This window comes from Heptranchias perlo, chromosome 9 (genome assembly GCF_035084215.1).
Source record: "Heptranchias perlo isolate sHepPer1 chromosome 9, sHepPer1.hap1, whole genome shotgun sequence".
Taxonomy (NCBI): domain Eukaryota; kingdom Metazoa; phylum Chordata; class Chondrichthyes; order Hexanchiformes; family Hexanchidae; genus Heptranchias; species Heptranchias perlo.
Genome location: NC_090333.1, coordinates 6,412,304 through 6,431,902, shown reverse-complemented (window position 1 = coordinate 6,431,902; position 19,599 = coordinate 6,412,304). Strand labels below are relative to the sequence as shown.

At 43.8% G+C, this 19,599-nt stretch overlaps 1 pseudogene; it reads left to right on the top strand.

The window, feature by feature from the left end:
- The first annotated feature begins 3,002 nt into the window (after positions 1 to 3,002).
- Positions 3,003 to 19,357, top strand: LOC137325617 (di-N-acetylchitobiase-like; annotated as a pseudogene).
- Positions 19,358 to 19,599: the final 242 nt, after the last annotated feature.

Sequence of the window (19,599 nt, the reverse complement as noted above, 5' to 3'; positions counted from 1 at the left end):
ATATTGGGATGACTCACACACGCGCCACACCAGGAAGCATCAACAGGGAAAAGTACTTTTTGAGGAATCCACGTCCTTTAAGGGACTCGCTTCCTCGTAGGGGCGACTGTAAGATTTCTGGGAATTCACCTTTTCCCTGAGTATGGAAAACTTTGGCCATTGACTAAAATCCTAAGATGGAAGGATAGGTGAGACATCACCAGAGGAATCAACAACACCTACTGTGGAATGTGGGAGAATTACTACTTCAGACATGTCTCTGTTTTAATGCAAAACCTACAGCAGGTGGTCAACACTCAGCACTAATTCGAAAGGCAGTAGGCCATTGAAAGAGGCAACTGCTCCAGACATGATGGGGCCATGTCTTTGTTTTGAAGCAAAACCGATCAACACCTAGGACGTTGGATACAAATTGAAGCCTGTATACCAGGTGATCAGAAAATCGGAATTAAAACAATGACCCATCGGGAGAAGCAATTGCAACATGATGAAGGACCATCAAAAGCCATCAAAGGTTGTTAAGGAATTTGTAAGAACTGTTTAAACAGACATGAAGTGCTTTCTTTTTAAGTGACGAGGACCATTGTAAGAGAGGGATATAGAAGTTGAAACTCGAAACCTCTCTCGCTCTCTCTGGCTCTTGCTGGCTCTTGTGTTCTGCTTCTCTTGTTCTGCCTGTCTCTGGAAGGAGAGCAGCTTCCAGTGAAACCAACGAACCCTACGTGAGAGAAACGCTCAGCCAGACCTTCCAGTGCAAAGGATTGTTCAGTTCAGTTCAGCCAGGAGTTCGACAGCTCGGGCGGCGACAGTTCAACTAGGCGAGGGGCAACAGAGAGAAGGTCAGCAGCTCTAGAAGCAGGCCGATACACAAGAAGAAACCAGAGTAACAGCCCCAGTGACCATCAGACACCTCGCGGCAACAAGGGCCTTACGAAACAACCAACCGAATATTACCACCAATCAACCGGGTAATATTGAGCCACCGCGACCAAAGAAAACCAACTCGGGAGATAATCGAAGATCCGCAAAGTTTCCACTCTACGATCTATTCCTGACTTACATCTGGGTGAATTACTGCCAAGGATTCATTTGGTGAGCATTATCTCTGGTCCTTTAGAAGTCCAACTTAGCTAGTAAAGTGGGATTGGGAGGGGTGAGGTATCTTTCGACTGTAATTTCCCTCGTGTGTACCGAAGTGTTCCCCATTTTATTAGAGTGTTAAGATTGTTGTGTTGTATTTTCTCTCTTGAATAAAGGTCAAAGTTTCTTGCACCAAAACCAGTTGTCTGCTGCACTTTGTCACAACCCCCAACTAAGTCCAAGGTCTCGAACCCAGGGAGTGGGAGCGATTCGAACCGCTCAGAAGTCAGAGGTGAAGCTGACAAACACCATCTCCTCTTTCAGGTGTCACTTGCAAGGTCAGCATTTATTGCCCATCCCTAATTGCCCTTGAGAAGATGATGGTGAGCCGCCTTCTTGAACCGCTGCAGTCCGTGTGGTGAAGATTCTCCGACAGTGTTGTTAGGTGGAGAGTTCCAGGATTTTGACCCAGCGACGATGAAGGCACGGTGATATATTTCCAAGTCGAGATGGTGCGTGACTTGGAGGGGAACGTGCAGGTGGTGTTGTTCCCATCTGCCTGCAGTCCTTGTCCTTCCAGGTGGTAGAGGTCGCGGGTTCAGGAGCTGCTGTCGAAGAAGCCTTGGCGAGTTGCTGCAGTGCATCCTGTAGATGGTACACACTGCAGCCAAGGTGCACCGGTGATGAAGGGAGTGAATGTTTAGGGTGGTGGATGGGGTGCCAATCAAACGGGCTGATTTGTCCTGGATGGTGTCGAGTTTCTTGAGTGTTATTGGAGCTGCACTCATCCAGGCAAGTGGAGAGTATTCCATCACACTCCTGATTCTTGCCTTGTAGATGGTGGAAAGGCTTTGGGGAATCAGGAGGTGAGTCACTCGCCGGAGTGTCTTAAAGGAGGAGAGAGACGTAGAGAGTCAAAATGACTTCGGGAGGGAATTCCAGAGCTTAAGGCCTAGGCAGCTGAAAGCACGGCCTCCAGTGGTGGAGCGATTAAAATCGGGGATGCGCAAGAGTCCAGTATTGGAGGAACTCAGAGTTGTCGGAGGGTTGTACAGCTGGAGGAAGTTACAGAGATAGCGGGGGGCGAGGCCATGGAGGGATTTGAAACAAGGATGATTGTAAAGGTAGGAAACGCGGCAGCCAATTTACGCTCAGTGAGCTCCCGCAACCAGCAATAAAATAAATGACCAGATAATCTGATTTACATTTAGTTGTTGGTTGAGGGATAGATTTTAAATTCGAGGTGTCGGTGGACTGGGAGCCAATGTAGGTCAGCGAGCACAGGTGTGATTGGTGAATGGGACTTGGTGTGAGTTAGGATACGGGCAGCAGAGTTCTGGATGAGCTCAAGGTTTTGGAGGGTGGAAGATGAGAGGCTGGTGGGGGAGCATTGGAATAGTCAAGTCTTGAGGTATCAAAGGCATGGATGAGGATTTCAGCAGCAGATGAGCTGAGGCAGGGTCAGAGAAGGCAACGTTATGGAGGTGGATGTAGGCAGTCTTGGTGATGGAGAGGATTTGTGGTCAGAAGCTCATATCAGGGTCAAATAGGACTCCAAGTTTGCAAACGGTCTGGTTCATCCTCAAACAGTGGTCATGGAGAGGGATGAAGCACTTTGAGACATTCTGAGGTCATGAAAGGCGCAAAACAAAAGCAAGTTCTTTCTTTTTCCTTTATTAGTTTCTCTGTTTGCTGTTGGCCAAGATTTGGAGGAAGGGGGAGAAGAGAAGTCCCTTGAAATGTTGCATTTCAGAGTATGAAGATTGTAACAACATTTCACTATTGCCACATCCACCAACACAGAGAGAGAGAGAGAGAGAGACTCAGGAGGTGTCATCATCAGTCACATCCGGGTGGATGTCAATAAATGATCTTGCTGCATCTGGTGGATCTTCATATCGGGCAGAGCTCAGGCGGAGAGGATGCGCTGGAGTTTGGAATTGGCGCAGGCCCTGGTCGTGCTCGTGCTGTGGGTCTGCTGCGGCTCCGGGACCGGCTGTCCATGTTCGGATCGGGCTCTGTGCAAACCCGTGACCGTGGAGCATGAGTTCGAGGTGGGTGTTCTGGGGCCGGGGGTGGATGTTCGGGGGCCGGGGGGTGGGTGTTCGTGGGCTGGGGGTGGGTGTTCGTGGGCCGGGGGTGGGTGTTCGGGGGCCGGGGGTGGGTGTTCGGGGGCCGGGGGTGGGTGTTCGGAACAGTCTGAGGGGTGTGGGTCGGGGTGAGGGACAGGTGGAGCTATTGGGATGGGGGTAGAGTCGGGGGGGGGGATGTCCGATTATTGTTGAAATGCAAAGTGTCTCATATTATAATCCGTATGTTAAAGTGTTAATACTGGTGCAGTTACAGTTTGTATAAAATAGGACCAACCGTAGTATTGAGCAGTGCAAAGATATTTTAACAAGTGCAGCATCCATAAAATGTGTTTTAAAAAATATTTCTACAATGTGCAGAGTCTTAAATGATGTGTGATCTAACTCCTGCAGTGTGTCTGTCTAATACCATGGTTAAGGTCACCGGTTTGTGGTTTCCACAGAATATTGATCCCCAAAACACCAGTTAAAAATCCTGGAATCTCATGTCATAAAAATGACATTTTTCACTCATTGTAAAACTGGGACCTTGGCCACGATTAAACTGAATACAACGTAACAGATCTTTAAAAAATACATTGGTTGCAAAATGACTCTGTCACTGCTGACTGTATTGATGAGGTCAGTATTTACTTCAGAGCAATGTTACTAAGTGGGCAGTGTGGCAGCAACAAGAGCACCACCAATATAACCTGCAGGCTCGATGTGTTCATTCTGCTTTTATCCCACTTCCCCCACCTTCCCACTAACAAAACATTCTTCTGACAGATGGGTGGGATAAAAGTTTCCTCTGCCTGTTGGTTCCAAGAATGAATAAACTTGAATTTATGTTGCACCTCATGTCCTCAGGATGTCCCAAAGAACTTCACATGAAATGAATTACTTTTTGAAGTGTTGTCGGCAAACTCAGCAGCAATTTTTAAAAATTCGTTCATGGGATGTGGGCGTCGCTGGCAAGGCCAGCATTTATTGCCCATCCCTAATTGCCCTTGAGAAGGTGGTGGTGAGCCGCCTTCTTGAACCGCTGCAGTCCGTGTGGGGAAGGTTCTCCCACAGTGCTGTTAGGTAAGGAGTTCCATGATTTTGACAAGCCACGATGAAGGAACGTTGATATATTTCCAAGTTGAGATGGTGTGTGACTTGGAGGGGAACGTGCATATGGTGTTGTTCCGATGTGCCTGCTGCCCTTGTCCTTCGAGTTGGTAGAGTTTGCAGGTTTGTGAGGCGTTGTCGAAGAAGCCTTGGTGAGTTGCGACAATGCATCCCATGGATGGTACACACTGCAGCCACTGTGCTCCGGTGGTGAAGGGATTGAATGTTTCAGGTGGTGGATGGGGTAGCAATCAAGCGGGCTGCTTTGTCCTGGATGGTGTGGATTTCTTGAGTGTTGTTGGAGCTGCACTCATCCAGGCAAGTGGAGAGTATTCCATCACACTCTCCTGACTCGTGCCTTGTAGATGATGGAAAGGCTTTGGGGAGTCAGGAGGTGAGTCAGTCGCCACAGAATACCCAGCCTCTGACTTGCTCTTGTAGCCACAGAATTTATATGGCTGGTCCAGTTAAGTTTCTGGTCAATGGTGACCCCCAGGAAGTTGATGATAATGCCGTTGAATGTCAAGGGGAGGTGGTTAGACTCTCTCACATTGGAAATGGACATTGCCTGGCACTTGGCGTGAATGTTACTTGCCACTTATCAGCCCAAACCTGGATGTTGTCCAGGTCGTGTTACATACGGGCACGGACTGCTTCATTATTTGAGGGGTTGCGAATGGAACTGAATACTGTGCAATATTCAGTGAAAATCCCCATTTCTGACCTTATGATGGAGGGAAGGTCATTGATGAAGCAGCTGAAGATGGATGGGCCTTGGACACTGCCCTGAGGAACTCCTGCAGCAATGTCTTGGGGCTGAGGTGATTGGCCTCCAACAAGCACTACCATCTTCCTTTGTGCTAGGTATGACTCCAGCCACTGGAGAGTTTTCCCCCTGATTCCCATTGACTTCAATTTTACTCGGGCTCCTTGGTGCCACACTCGGTCAAATACTGCCTTGATTTCAAGGGCTGTCACTCTCAACTCACCTCTGGAATTCAACTCTTTTGTCCATGTTTGGACCTAGGCTGTAATGAGGTCTGGAGGCGGGAACCAAACTGAGCATCGGTGAGCAGGTTATTGGTGAGTAAGTGTCGTTTGATAGCATTGTCGATGACATCTTCCTTCACTTTGCTAATGATTGAGAGTGGACTGATGGGCCAGTAATTGGCCGGATTGGATTTGTCCTGCTTTTTGTGGACAGGACATACCTGAGCAATTTTCCACATTGTTGGATAGATGCCAGTGTTGTAGCTGCACTGGAACAGTTTGGCTGGAGGCATTGCTAGTCCTGGAGCACGAATCAGCACGACAGTCGGGATGTTGTCGGGGCCCATAACTTGGCACTTCTTGCTGAAGATGGTTGCAAACACATCAGCCTTGTCTTTAGCACTTACGTGCTGGACTCTGCCATTATTGAGGATGAGCATCTATACAGAGCCTCCTCCACACCGTTAGTTGTTTAATTGTCCACCACCATTCACGACTGGGTGTGGCAAGACTGCAGAGCTTTGATCTGATCCGTTGGTTGTGGAATCATTTCGCTCTGTGTATAGCATGTTGCTTCCGCTGTTTAGCATGCATGTCGTCCTGTGTTGTAGCTTCACCTGGTTGGCACCTCATTTTTTGGTACGCCTGGTGCTGCTCCTGGCATGCTCTTCTGCACTCCTCAATCAACCAGGGTTGATCCCCTGGCTTGTTGGTAATGGTAGAGAGAGGAATATGCCGGGCTATGAGGTTACAGATTGTGCTGGAATACAATTCTGCTGATATGTGCAGAGCAAGGTCCCACAAACAGCAAGTTGCATGAATGAACAGTTAATGTGTTTCTGCTGATGTTGGTTGAGAGAAAAGTGTTGGCCAGGACACCAAGAGAACTCCCTGCTCTTCAATATTGCCAGTGGTCTATTAGATCCCCTTTAACATCTCATCCAAAAGACAACCCCTCCAACAATGCAGCACTCTCTCATTACTGCACAAAAGTGCCAGCTTGGATGATGCATGTTTGATAGTCTCAGTCCAACTCAAAGGGCCCAAATCACAAAACTGTGATGAACTAAACTGCAGCACTAAACAGGCAGTCTCATTTGAGAACACAGGATGGTTGGTGTGGGAAATGGAAAAATGTCACACTGGTGCAGTATGGGCTGTTTCTCTTTCTCGGGAACTATATTCTGATCTAGTCTTGCTGGTCTCATGGTAGAAATGCTTGATTTGACACCAGGTACCTTAAATGGAAAAGTTTTAAAACTGCTTGTAATATGAGTTTATTTAGTTTAAGTTGTCCTTTTGAAGTGTATTGAGCACCAACACTTGGAATGGAGTATTGGGATGTGAGCTCCTTTTCCTCATGTTATTCAGTTCCTCTCACCTGCACTATTGTGGAGATGGAAGTTCTGAGAGGTTGTTGCTCTTTAGCATATTCTTTTTTCTGGTGGCTGCATTTAGATCGACAATGGTGGTAACCTGAGAAGCAGTTCACCAGCCGTTCCTTACCCCGTAACATGGGGAAATGATAATGGGCCAAATTTTGCTCTAACAGGGCATCTAACGGTGCTTGCCGTTACTTGGACCTGCCCTTGCACGTTTTTGAGTGGCAAGTTGCTGAAAGTGCGAACTGATAACGGGGCAGTGAGTGAAACAGGGCATTTGGGAGCTGAGTGAACAGGGCAAGAAACAGGGTATCTCCTTAACCAATGAGATTGAAGGATTGTGAAATTAACAGCGCAAGGATTGAGAAGGAAGTGTAAATTAGAGTGGGCGAATTCAATGTCAAATCAGGTACAGAAAGAGAAATAAAGAGAGGAAAAGAAAGATTGGATTAAAAGAGAGAGAAAAAAGCGAGTGAAAGGGGAACTAAAAAAAGTTTGAATTTTAAATTTCCATTTTTAAATCTCCAACAGCAATTAAATCCTGAAGGAATGAGACTCCACTCTTGCAATAGTTAATTTTCAGTGCCAGAGATCTTGATTGCCAATAATGAACACATTCACCGTCGTTAAAAAGGTACTTAGACTGGAATGGAAAAGACGTAACTTTCCATGGCGAGTTTAGTTTGAATCTCCTGCGCAAATACATGAACTTTACGTCGTTCAATGAATTTTAACGGTGAGCAAGATAGCGAGATGCTGTTTTCGTGAAGCTAACAGTGGAGCAGCCCAACTCGGTCATCAACTTGTGGATGTTTGAGTTTAACTGCGTATCTGCCCCTCGCCTGAAGTTGCTGTACCATTTACACATAAATAAAACGAGCGCCATTAGACTCACCATTATTTTGTCAACAAAATCTGGGCCATTGATTGTGAAAATATATATTTTTAAATGGCAGTTTTCTGCCCTTCATTACTGCAATTGACTGCTTTATTTTGTACTAGGTCTTTGTCTTTGATGTTGGAGGAAAGGATTGGAAGTATTATGACTGGTCTAAGGTTACGACTATTGCAGCCTTTGGACCTTACGATCCTGAGCTTTTGTGTTATGCTCATGCGAATCAAGTTTGAGTTGTCCTGAGAGGTAAATAATTTTATCACAGAAAAAACAAATGTCCTTCTGTCTTCTAATGCAAGCTGTATTATTGAGCACCACATAAAAGGACATTCAGTGCACAGCCTTGAATTGCGACCTTACAGTGCTGAAATTCCTCTACAGCTCCTGCACAACTCGAGCTAATAATTCCACATTCCATCTATAATATATTAAAATCTTACATCCACACACACACCTCCTGTCTACAAAACCTTACTTTCTGTTGTCAAGTTTTTCACACTTTTGTGGCAACTTTTTCCATTTATAAATTCCTCTGTCCACATTTATAATGATGTGGAGATGCCGGTGACGGACTGGGGTTGACAATTGTAAACAATTTTACAACACCAAGTTATCGTCCAGCAATTTTGTTTGAAATTACACATTTATAATGGGAACTGTCTCCGTAAACTTGATGCGCTGTAATTACATCCTCCCCACCAGTGGTGGCACTGTCGCACCTCTGTTTTGCATCTTTCAGCTCAAACTGCCATTTAAATAAAAATTATAATTGATCAAAGTATTATATTAAAAATTAGGACAAAAGTTATGATTTCACAATGGGGTCTGAGTTACATCTGAACACCCTGGTTGAATTATCCCCCACACTCTAATCCTGCTTCGTCTGAATACTACACAAGTCTGGACTCTCTTTGTCCATTGCCATGGGAGATTGACTGGTGATGTATTTTTATTCTACTTTTCACCTCCCAAACTTGCTGGGTTCGTGAGCACTGAGCGGGAGTCTTCTGATCTAGGAGTAGGGGAGGGGAAGAATTCTGAGGAGGGAGATTGTGGGATCCAGCAAGGACTCAGGAGATGGTCAGGGATTGCTGGGATCTGGCAGTATTGGGGAGATGAGGGAATGGAGGGTCTAACATGTCTTGTTGGGGAGGAGTGGGTTCTAATGGAATGGGACCCAAACTGCTATTGACATCTTTGGAAGCATCAGTCCCTCATCCCTCACATGTTCCTGCAAGTTAGGTGCCCGAACCACCGCTTCCCTCATCGTCGCCCTATTCCGATCTTCTGTACTTGCCTTGAGCATTTAAGCAGAAATGCTTGGTTAAGAAAGCCTTAAAAAGCGTAAACAAATCACTGGGGTTCATTTCTAGAGGAAAATAATTCACAGCAGAGAAGTTATGTTAATCTTGTATAGGTCCTTGGTTAGAAAACACTGAGAGTACTGTGCACAGTTCTGGTCTCCATACTACAAAAAGATACAGAAGTACTGGAGAAAGTGCAAAAAGGATTTACAAGGATGATATCAGAACTGAGAGAGTATAACTATCAGGAAAGACTGAACAGGCTGGGGCTCTTTTCTCTGGAAAAGAGAAGGCTGGGACGTGATCTGATAGAGGTATTTAAAATTATGAATGGGTTCGATCGGGCATATGGAGAGAAGAATTGGCAAGATGTAACGAGTGCCACAGGAATCAGTGTCCTAGTACATGAATCACAAAAAGTTAGTATGCAGGTACAGCAAGTGATTAGGAAGGCAAATGGAATATTGTCATTTATTGCAAGGGGAATGGAATCTTAAAGTAGAGATGTGTTGCTACAGTTGTGCAGGGCATTGGTGAGACCACATCTGGAATACTGTGTGCAGTTTTGGTCTTCTTATTTAAGAGAGGACATAATTGCTTTGGAGGCAGTTCAGAGAAGATTCACTCAACTGATTCCTCAGAAGAGGGGGTATCTTGAGAGAAAAGGTTGAACAAGTAGGGCCTGTATACACTGGAGTTAAGAAGAACGAGAGGTTATCATATTGAAACATACAAGGTCCTGAGCGGACGAGAAGGGGTAGATGATGAGAGGATATTTCCCTTTGTGGGAGATACTAGAACTAGTGGCCACCAGTTTAAAAATAATGGGTCTCCCATTTAAGACGGAGATGAGGAGGAATTTTTTCTCTCAGAGGGTCGTGAGTCTGTGGAACTCCCTTGCCAGGGAGCGGTGGAGGCAGGGTCATTGAATATTTCTAAGGCTGAGTACGATAGATTCCTGATTAACAAGGGAGTCAAAGGTTGTAGTAGGTAGACAGGTAAGTTGGGTTGAGGTCACAATCAGATTAATCATGACCTTACCAAATAGCAGAGCAGGCTCGAGGGGCTGAATGGCCTACTCCAGCTCTCGTATGTTCATATGTTCGTATTTTTCCATTTGTGGGCGAGTCCAAAACTAGAGGTAATCCAAATCAATAAGATAGTCACAAATCAATCCAACAGGGAATTCAGGAAAAACTTATTTACTCAGTGAGTGGAAAGAATGTGGAACTTGCTACCACATGGAGTGGCTGATGCTAATGACATAGATGCATTTAAGGGGAAGCTGCAGAAGTATATGAGGGAGAAGGATATGTCCAGGCTTTGGAGACAGGCTGAGGCCTTCAAATAAAAGCTTCACTTGTCTTTAAAGTCTTTGCTTCAAGCAAAGACACTAAAAGACACAAAAGAAAATTAGTTGGACAAATACAAACATGTTATTGTGAAATGTCATTTTTTGAATTTGTATTTTATTTTAGAATCTCTTATTTTATAAATTAAATATTGCAGTTACTGAGGAAAAACATGGTCCATGAAAAACAGTTTCAGCTGCAGGTTGAGAAATCTGTTCCACACCATCACTTGGTGGCCGTAGTGTGGAACTGCATCACCACAGGCCACATTATGGGCAAAATCCTATTATAAAGGAGACAGGACGGGCGTCACTGGATGCGAACACAATTAAAATAGAAAAACAAAAGACACTGTTGACACAGAACTTTTGAATAGAAAGATGACAGGACATACTGTTTTTAACAACCTATAAATAGATAGGTGGAACTTTTATTCCCTGGCACAGCAGCAGTCTGCCACTGATGCCAGGATTTAGAATGAAGAATGCAGTTTAATGAAAGCCCGACCCAATTGTGTCCAGAGCCCAGCACACACGCTCCATTCTTCCGACTCTGGGCCTCTGAGATTTCTCCTCTTCCACCATCAATGGCAGAACCTTCAGCTGTTACTGTCTTGAACTCCAGATTCTTCTTCTTCAACCTCTTTGTCTTGCTATTTCTCTTCCTATCTTCGAAAGCCTCATCAAAACCTACCTGTTTGACTGTGCCTTTGGTCACTTCCCTCAAGTGTCAGCTTAGCTCAGTGGGATCACTGTGTCTCTCCTCCTGGGTCAGAAGATTTTGGGTTTACTCCAGGACTTGACACATAAGTGCAGTACTGAGGGAATGCTGCATTGCCAGAGGTGCTGTGATTCAGATGAGACCTTAAACAAAGGCTCCACCTGTCTGTTCAAGTGGATGTAAAAGACCCCATTGGCACAATTCAAAGAACAGGGAGTTCTCCTGGTGTCCTGGACAACGTTCATCCCTCAACCGACATCACCAAAACAGATTAACTGGCCATTTATCTAATTTCCTGTTTGGGGGCCTTTCTGGGCACAAATTAACTATCACATCTGCTTGCAAAGCAACAGTGATTACGCTTCAAAAATAATTAATTGGCAATGAGGCATTTAAGGACATCCTGAGGATGTGTCAGGCACTATGTCAATGCAAATTCGAGCTAAATCTCCCTCTACTACTTCCGACTTGATGTTGGCAGTTCTGTCCTGCAAAATGTCTTGGGACACAATGTTCTGCGAAACATGCTCTATAATTGGAAGTTGTTTCTTCACCCTTCACCAGGAGTTTTTATGCTGTGGAACATTGTATTCAGACAACGCCGTGCAAATTGGATCGATGAGCAATTGCAGTTGGCAAAAAGGCAATTTATGGATGGAATCAATTTGGATGTGAACATTCCTGCTGGAAATGCATCTGTCGGCTATTTCGAGATACCAAAACTGGTTTCCGAAACCATGGGTGTGTTCCACCGTGAAATACCTGGGTCTCAGGTGAAGGAGCCATTTTTTTCATGAAATGGGGATAAGCAATTTACTTTCTACTTAATTATGAAGGAAGATTGATATTTTTCTGGATAAGTGAATTGAAATCATGATTTTTCGCTGCTGTTTATCAGTGCATCATCTTGTTACAAAGCTGCTTTGACAATTGCTGAGGTTAGAAATTTGAGATCGAATCAGTTTAAGCTGGATATGCAGCAAACTTGATGCTGCATCACTTGTAGCCCAGAATGATACAAGTGACTTGAGTTCCAGCTTCCATGCATGGGATGGTTCAAACTGTAATTTTCACATAGGTTCTCAGAAGTTCACAGCACAGTAGGAGGCCATTTGGCCCAGCGTGCCTGTTCTGGCTCTTTGAAAGAGCGAACTAATTAATCCCACTCCCCTGTTCTTTCCCAACGGCCCTGGAATTTTTTCCCCTTCAATTATTTATCCAATTCCCTTTTGAAAGTTACTATTGAATCTGCTTCCACCACCCTTTCTGGTTTTGCATTCCAGATCATAACAACTCTCTGTGTAAAAAAAATTCTCCTCATCTCCCCTCTCATTCTTTTGCCAATCTCCTTAAACCTGTGTCCTCTGGCTATCAACCCTCCTGCCACTGGGAACATTTTCTCCTTATTTACTCCATCAAAACCCTTCTTCAAAGGAAGAAAAACTTGTCTTAATGTAGAGCCCTTTGACATCCTTCAGAAATGTCCCACAGTTCATATCCAATGAGTTACTTTGAAATAAAGGGACTATTAAGGAGGCAAAAAAAGAAATCACTCGCTGCATTTTTATTGGGTAAAGTTTGAAGCAGACTTTTACTGCTGAGAAGTTTGCACATAACGGACTTTGATAACTCAGATTACAGTGATATAATTCTTGACCTTAGGCTCCCGAATGCCTTCTTGTTCAGGCAGTGACTACATGAGCCATGCAAATCCTGGTTCGTGCTGAGTTATCTGATTTCAGCTGGGATGTTGGAGGGCACAATTTACCCCGAGTGCCACTGGGTCGGGGAAGGTCAAATGAACCATCTGATCATTATCTGGAAACCTCCCACTGGAAGTGTGACCGTGCAGATGGCCACCAATTGGGTTAGTCCCCCCACCCATGTTAAAATAGCCTGCCAGCACTCAATGTCTGGCCTCACATAAAAGAACTTTGGCCAATTTGACTCGGTATTGGAGTGTGGCTGGCCCTTTTGGGACTACAATTTGGTCACAACTTAATGCCTTTTGGAGAGGAGGAGAGAAAATTGATGGAAAATTGGAGGAAGAAGGTGAGTGAGCAGTGGGGAATTGAACCTGATTAATATTTGATAACCGAGGATCCTATTAATTCTAACTCACTATTTGCCCCAACTTTATCCTGTTCCTTTTTATACAGTCATGAACACTGTCGAACTCCTAACCTGTTAAATTCACAGTTCCCATGGACCATGTGCGAGTGCATATAAAAACCATATAACTACTCGTGATATCCAACATAAGGTATGAGATGAAACTAACTTCTTCTTGTTACTCTTTGGCCCTTAGGTCACATTTAACGTGCCTTGGTCTCCAGACTGCATTGATGGCCGATGCTATGACTTTTTGAGAATTGCAAATTCCTGTGACTTTTTATTTGTGATGTCCTATGATATGCAGAGTCAAATGTGGGACAATTGCTTTGCAAAGGCAAATGCTCCCTATTACCAGACTTTATCAGGTATGTACAATAAGACCATCTGGTTCAGGGTCTACCTGCCCGATATCAATGTGAATCTGAGACCCTCATTATTATTTTCCCCATTTAGGTTACTCCGCTTATATCAATCTGGGAATTGATTCCAGAAAGCTCGTGTTGGGAGTTCCATGGTATGGTTATGACTATCCTTGCACACAGTTTTTTGAGGTAAGGTTTTGTCATTATCTGGCTTCCAGTAATCCGAATTATTTAGAATAGACTATTGTAAACCATTACAAAAGAGCCAGAGGTGATCTGGGGAAACATTTTTTTTACGCAGCGAGTTGTTATGATCTGGAATGCACTGCCTGAAAGGGTGGTGGAAGCAGATTTAATATTCACTTTCAAAAGGGAATTGGATAAATACTTGAGGGGAAAAATTTACAGGGCGATGGGGAAAGAGCAGAGGAATGGGACTAATTGGATAGTTCTTGTGACGAGCCAGCACAGGCATGATGGGCCGAATGACCTCCTCCCTTGCTGTACTTACTATGATACCATGATGTTATGATTGTCTTGTTGCTGTGCAAAATATCCCATTGATTCCCTTTTCTGGAGAAATTATTTGTTTGCAGTGCTTGCTCTCTGGGCTTACCTTATCTGTGCTATTTAACATTTTATTCCACTGAGGCCTCCCCTTAACTGCATTCTTCTAGGTTGTAAATCTTAAGCTTCTCGAATCTTTTCTCAAAGCTCATCCTTTTAACACAAGGGATCATAAGAACATAGGAACAGGAGGAGGCCATTCAGCCTCTCAAGCTGTTCCGCCATTCAATTAGATCATGTCTGATCTGTATCTTCATTCCATCTACACACCTTGGTTCCATAACCCTTAATACCCTTCCCGAACAAAAATCTATCAATTTCAGTTTTGAAGTTTTCAATTGACCGAGCCTCAACAGCTTTTTGGGGGAGAGAATTCCAGATTTCCACGGCCCTTTTCGTGAAGAAGTGCTTCCTGACATCACCCCTGAACAGCCTTGCTCTAATTTTCAGGTTATGTCCCCTTGTTCTGGACTCTCCCACCAGAGGAAATACTTTCTCTCTATCTACCCTTTCAACTGCTTTGATCATCTTAAACACGTCAATTACATCACTCCGTAATCTTCTATATTCAGTCTTGTTGCTGTCTATTTGAAATTACAACCTTGTCCTTGTCTATAAATGTACTATTTAATTTTATATATTTCAGTGAGAGACCCTCCTGTCCAAATTGTAAAACTTATTTTTCTCTAATTGTTCCTCTTTACACTTAGAGATCAGTCATGTTGTTACTGCATTTTTGAAGTTCCCAAAGTAACTATATTTTCATCCTTTTGTATTTTCAGACTGGTAGGTGTGTATTGGAAAAGATTCCTTTCCGAGGTGCCCCTTGCAGTAATGCAGCTGGACGTCAGGTCCCATACAAAGAGATCGTACAGCATGTGCACAAATCAATTACTGGCAGATATTGGGATGATGAGCAGAAAGTCCCGTCTTATATCTACATGGTAAGACTATCAATCGAAACACAATGGAGAGTTGTGCATTGTCCATTCTTTGCAGAATGCAAACCTTGCAGTATTTCATGATTCAATATTCCCTGTGTACAGGATTCAGCACAGTTCAGAATGTAAAGTTTATACAGTAGAAAATGTGTGTAGTTGGAGAATAGCCAAGAAAATGGGAGTTGACAGACAAAGCACCAAACCCAGTTCCGTTTGTTAAGACATTGTGTATGACCAGTTGCAAAAAATGAGATGAGCTGTGGTCTTTTCAAATCGATCACTTTACACAACCCATATTGACCCTCCTGTGAAAATTAGCGATTGTTTGGTTTGTGAAATGTGTGCCCCTGTCTCCCATTTGATGATCAATTTAGCACAAAAGATTGACGGAAGCGTACCCTGTACATAAGAAAACTGCACAGTAGCAAATACCACACACTCTTGACCTACTGCATTCTAATGTCCTTCAGGGAAGGAAACCTGCCGTCCTTACCCGGTCTGGCCTATATGTGACTCCAGACCCACAGCAATGTGGTTGATTCTTAATTGCCCTCTGAAATGGCCTAGCAAACCACTCAGTTGTAAAATCCAGATACGAAAAGTCATAATAATAATAAAACCGGATGGACCACCCGGCATCGGACCACTAGGCACCGGACACGACAACGGCAAACCAAGCCCAGTCGACCCTGCAAAGTCCTCCTCACTCACATCTGGGGACTTGTGCCAAAATTGGGAGCGCTGTCCCACAGACTAGTCAAGCAACAGCCTGACACAGCCACACTCACAGATCTTTCAACAAACTTCCCAGACTCTTCCATCACCATCCCTGGGTATGTCCTGTCTTCATCAATGACCTTCCCTCCATCATAAGGTCAGAAATGGGGATGTTCGCTGATGATTGCACAGTGTTCAGTTCCATTCACAACCCCTCAAATAATGAAGCAGTCTGATCCCGCACGCAGCAAGACCTGAACAACATCCAGGCTTGGGCTCATAAGTGGCAAGTAACATTCGCGCCAGATAAGTGACAGGCAATGCCCATCTCCAACAAGAGAGGGTCCAACCACCTCCCCTTGACATTCAACGGCATTACCATCACCAAATCCCCCACCATCAACATCCTGGGGGTCACCATTGACCAGAAACTTAACTGGACCAGCCATATAAATACTGTGGCTACGAGAGCAGGTCAGAGGCTGGGTATTCTGTGGCGAGTGACTCACCTCCTGACTCTCCAAAGCCTTTCCACCATCTACAAGGCACAAGTCAGGAGTGTGATGGAATACTCTCCACTTGCTTGGATGAGTGCAGCTCCAACAACACTCAGGAAGCTCGACACCATCCAAGATAAAGCAGCCGCTTGATTGGTTCCACCACCCTAAACATTCACTCCCTTCACCACCGGCGCACAGTGGCTGCAATGCGTACTATCCACAGGATGCACTGCAGCCACTCGCCAAGGCTTCTTCGACAGCACCTCCCAAACCCGCGACCTCTACCATCTAGAAGGACAAGAGCAGCAGGCACATGGAAACAACACCACCTGTATGTTCCCTTCCAAGTCACACACCATCCCAACTTGGAAATATATCGCCGTTCCTTCATCATCGCTGGGTCAAAATCCTGGAACTCCCTTCCTAACAACACTGTGGGAGAACCGTCACCACACGGACTGCAGCAGTTCAAGAAGGCGGCTCACCACCACCTTCTCAAGGGCAATGAGGGATGGGCAATAACTGCCGGCCTCGCCAGCGACGCCCACATCCCATGAACGAATTAAAAAAAAATCCCTAGTCACATGTCTAATTGACATTGGCCAAGTCTTGCTGAGATACTTGATGCACTGCAGTCAAAGGCTGTGATGCTTGAGCTTTCAGCAGTAACGTTGAAATCATGTTTTCCACCTTTCGATTGCAATATTTTGTTACTTTGAGCAATTTGTAAAGATTATTTTGAAATGATAGAATGTTCCACATTGAGTTAAATCAGACCTTAGATAATTCGATTTATTTTTTTTAATCATTTTCTCTGGAGGCCCATGCTAACTCTGACTTGCAAGTCATCTATCTCTTTCTATTTCCCCCAAATCATTTTTTTCCCAATCAAACACCATAATCTTTTGACTTGTTGCATCCGAATTGACATCTGGGCTGTTCAAGTGGATTTTTCTAAGTTGCTGTACTGAGGGAGTGCTGCACTGTCGGAGGTGCCGTCCTTCAGATGACACGTTAAACTGAGGTCCCGTCTGTGCTTTAAATGTGTGCCTTATGTTCATATGTTGCACAGCATCCAGATGAGTTAATTGGTTTGGGTGTTAAAAAAGATAGACTTGGAGCTGCTCCTGCTCCGTTCCCGTTACTTGTGTGGACGTGCAGCGGAAAACCGCGTTTGTGCACGGAAATGGAGTTTCTGCCGACGGTCAGGGGACGGAGTGGGAGAAGCCCTGAGGAAATTGCCGGCCGTAGCCGTAAGTCTCTAATTTTTGAGTTTGTTTTGCTCATTTGTCATTGTGCATTTTCTCATCGTACATTTCAGTCCATTCTGTCTTCTGCTGCTGAAGATTTTCAGCATAGTGTCTCGAACTGAGCATTGACCCAAACCCCTCGCTCCTATCTGTGTAACTCTTTATTTTTTTATGGCAGGTTAATAATACATTTCATGAGGTCTGGTATGACGATCCACAGAGCATTTCAATTAAGTCAGCGATCATGAAGAAATTGAGACTCCGTGGCATAGGCATGTGGAATGGAAATATGCTGAACTACAGTGATGATCATTTCATAGTGAAGCAAACTGAAGACATGTGGAATGCTCTTTGCCCTTTGTGAGTAAAATAGCGACCTTGAACCATCTAATCTTAACAGAATGTAATCATTTAATTTTGCAAGTAAACTCAGCAAAAAGTGAGCAAGCTTCCAACATTAGAAATTAAAGATAACGCAGATCTTGGAAACAGATTTAACATTTTGTCGAGCTGACGAATTTCTATTCAATGAAAAGAAAATGTACTGCTACAGTTTGTACTCCAAGATCTGGTCGCTTCAGGCATTTTAAGTTGTTTACAAAATGCATCAAATCTGTATTGACTTTCATAATGCTTAATGATAGTGCAGGTTAAAACATCTCGCCGCTAATTATTTACAATTCAGAAAACAAGTCAGCTTTCCCGTTGGGTAATAATCCAATTCTGATATGCACACGTGTGTTGTCTGTTTTATGCACATCTTAATTCTTGACAATGATTTTGATGATTTTATTTTGATTGGTTATCATTTTGAACCTAGATAACTTTAATTTTCAACTTTCCTCCATTAAGGGGGGGTGAACGGACCAGATAATAGTATCCTGTGTACTGCTAGTATTTTTATTTAATTGTAATATTACAAGACAATGTAACCATTTGAATTTTATTCCACCTGAGTGCTTTACAATTGTCTATTCTTGAAAGGCAATTTAAATTTTTACGGGAACACGTATTTCACAAAATAAAATGTGATGTTTCCAAAGTAAGTGTTTCAGTTGTGTTGCTCCAGGAAAGTGGGGATTGTGTAAATATAAAACAATTGTGGTACCGGTTAAAAAAATTCCCCTCAAGTCTAATCTTGGCACATATATTTAGTAGTCCTTAGTTAATCACTTGCCCTCCTCGTTGCCAACATGTGAAACTCAGTGTTGGGGGGAGGGAGGTCTGTGTCCCATTTTATCTTTATTTACTTTGTAATATTACCAGCAAGAATTGTCCTGCTCTTTATTCCTGACACAGTTTTCTTCTTTCACAATATTGTTTGATGAACTCTCTGCGTGAGATTATGGTCCCACCATCTCATGGATGAAAATGATGAGACAAAGAAGGCAATAAAATTGGTGCTGTCATTGAATAATACGTAACTAAGACCATACTTGATCTTCAATATCTTTGACTGATTTCTCGAGGTAAAGTGATCGTTTCGTCAAACAGGAAGCAAACTTGTCAGAATGGGGGACGGCGAATCAGTCCACTGATCTAATCTTTCCATGTTAGCAGACTGGAGCCCGTTGGCAATTGTACCAATGGGCACAGGAACCAGTTTAGAGCAGGCACTGAATTGGCAATGCAGAGAGCTGTCAGGGATATCACACTGCTCAATAGGACCCGTGAGCATCATTAAAGCTGAAAGAGCTGGAAACATTACTTCATCTTATCAAGTCAATCATGAGCTGGGTGAGAAAAGGACACTTTTTTTCTTTTCCCTTTTTTTCTTGAGAATGATAAGGCAAGTTCTTTCCTTTCTTTCCTTTCCTCTTTTTTCTTTTTTGATCTTTTCTCTTTTTCTTTTCTGTTCTCTTTTTTCTTTTCTTTCTTCTAGTTTCCGTTATCCTGTGCTCGCGAACATTTCCAGCTCTTTCAATAGGATTTGTACGTTTGCTATAAAACAAAAGCATTGTTGCAATTCCTACCCAAAATGGAATAAGACTCTTCGTTAATGGTGTAGAATGACCTCTGAACCAGCAAGTTCCAAGTCCAAGTGATGAGTGGCCTTTCCACTCCTAAAGGGATATTGGTGACAGATTTACATTTCAGTAACCTCTTCACATTCCTGCAAACCCGTTAACTTGCCTATTCTGCATTACTTATCAGGTCACAAGCAATAAAGACTTCAGATCCTGAATTTCTTCTTTTACTTACTTTAGGATAAATGTTAGTATCATTTTAGAGTGGTGAATTG